Here is a 2,632-nt window from a genome sequence, read left to right as displayed (position 1 = left end):
GCAGCGGCTGACGCCAGCTCTGACTTACATAGAGATTCAACTTAAGAACAAACCTACAGTCCCTATCTTGTACGTAACCCGGGGACTGCCTGTATTAAGGTACTACTAGTCTATTTGTTGTTTTTTTAAATTAGCCCTTTCATCAGAGCATCACTCTGGAAGCTTATATTCTGCTGATTGAAAAAGCTTTGGGGGGCAATAGTGGAGAGAGTCCACTTCCAGGATCGAGTCCCCCTTCCTGTAATATGGTGTACATACTTTGTTCCTTGATGTATATGTTTACATTTAGCCATATTAAAATGCATATTAGTTGTTTGCACTCATTTTACCACATGATCCAAATTAAGTTGCATCAGTGACCTGTGCACTTCATTATTCACCAGTTCCCAGTTACTGTATCATCTTTAAATTATCAATGACAATGATACATTTTCTTCAAGGTCATTAGTAAAAAAAAAAAAAAAAGTTTTAGTGCAAGGCCAAGAACCAATACCTGCAGGATCCTCTAGAAAAGCACCTGTTCAATAACAATTTTTGATTTTTAACTACATTTTGAAGTACATCATTTAGAAAGCTTTTTATCCATTTAATGTGTGCAGTTTCAATCTGATGTTTATCTGGGATGTTTTAAATCCAAATGTCAGGCAGTACCAACTCAAATTCGTCACAGAGGTCTAAGAATATTACACCAATGCTATTGCCTTTATCAGACAAATTTTTAATATGATAAAACTAAAATTGATTTGAAAGGATCTATTTCCCATGAACTCACGTTGATCCCTGGCAAAATAATGAAGTGACTAATATAGGAGTTTATTAATAAAGAATTAAAAGGTGGGTACTACAATTACCGTTGATCAATGTCACACTGACAGGCCTATAATTACCTTGATCAGCCCCCATTTACACTTTTTAAACACTGGCACAAGATCAATTTCCTTCCAGTCTTCTGGAACAGATCAGCAATCTCTGTTGGCTCTTTTAAGACTCTTAAATGCATGATATCCAGACCTCCTGATTTAAAAAATACGTTACTTTGGTAGCTGCTGTTTACCATCCTCCTAAGATACTACTGGAAATAAATGAGTCTTATATGATGATATTATTACTTCTGTTTTCCAAGCCAACAGAACACAAGCATTTATTGAACACTTCTGCTTTTATATATTATTAATGATAAGTCTACCATTTCAATCTATGAATGGATCAGTACCACAGTTGGGACTCTTTGTGTTCCTAATATCCTAAACTCATTGTTCTGAACTTTGCTTGCCATAAATTTCTCCTTCTCCCTTTGCTTCCCTTAGTAATATTATACAGCTCTTGGCTTGTGATTTATATACCCCTCTTCTATCTTGTGTTATATATTATTTTTTCATAGATGCCATCACTTCCCTTTAAACTAGGTTGGTTAAGCAATATGGCTTTCTTCAGTTGTGAGGGTATGGCTTTTGGGAAATCTAGTGAAGTGTTCTTAAACAATTCCCAATCATCATTCATATTTTTCTGATTAAATTCTTTCTTCCAGCTCATTTAGTTAATAATGGTTTTCAGCTTTGTAAATCTAGCCCCTTTAAAGCACTGTGTGCACATGTGCTCTATTCATGATTACTTGTGCCTGAATTCCATTAATTTTTAGTCCTGATCAGTTTCCCTTAATCTGTCAAGATGAAATTTAATGCAGAATTCTCACTTTGCATTGGGAAATTGTCATCTACAATATTTAGAAATTCCAAGGTTGTTTTAGTACTAGCAGAATGAAACCTTCAGTATGTCACTCAAATTGAAGTTAAAAAATAAGCTCTGTGATCATGTTGAATGCCTACACATTAAGGATAGACAGATAAGGAGCTGGTCCAACAAAATAAAAAGAATCCAAGCGAGTCCATTTAGAGCTGAATTTAATCAGTGTTAGTCCTTGATGCTGTATATAAATGGCAACAAATAACTAAATGTGGGGTGCAAGTCAGTGCAGAACTCAGTCTGCTCTTAATATGTAGGGCCTGATTCTCCACTGCCTTGAACTGTATGTAATCATTTACACCTCTGCATTGAATCTTTGTATGCATCTTGCTATGATAAATGACAACACAAAATGCAAGCCAGTGGGGAATTAAGCCTTTAAAGTATCATACATTTCTGAAGAGAAAATTCTTGTTTGTCTTGAGACAAATTCTGTTCCCAAGTACACTAGTGTAGATCTGAGTAACTCTGTTGAGGACAGCAGAGTTACTCTAACTCTACCTCGTCTATCTGGGAGTAAAGCTTGACATTCTGTCTCAGCTTAGTGACATCTGGGTAGGCAAAGAGTCCCACAAAGGTTAATTGCCTTCTCAGTGTCAATGCTACTTTTAATAAACATCTTCCAGCTCTCTCAGAAATAGTTCTATTAAATATTTATTTTGCAATTAGCAGTGCCAGCAACACATCCCATTGTACTAGGTATAGAATGCAAACATAGTAAGAAACAACTGCTGCACTGCAGAATTTATAGTCTCAGTAGACAAACTGGAGAAAAGATGAAAAACGTGTTCTCATTTACAGAGGGGAAACAGAGGCACAAATTGCCTGTATTCCAGTCAAGTGCTTTAACCTTTTGGACATGATTCTTAACTGTGATTAAGCAAGCCAC

This window comes from Pelodiscus sinensis, chromosome 1, assembly GCF_049634645.1.
Source record: "Pelodiscus sinensis isolate JC-2024 chromosome 1, ASM4963464v1, whole genome shotgun sequence".
In the NCBI taxonomy this organism is placed as follows: Eukaryota; Metazoa; Chordata; order Testudines; family Trionychidae; genus Pelodiscus; species Pelodiscus sinensis.
The sequence above is the reverse complement of the archived record's forward strand: the minus strand, read 5'-3'. Positions refer to the sequence as shown.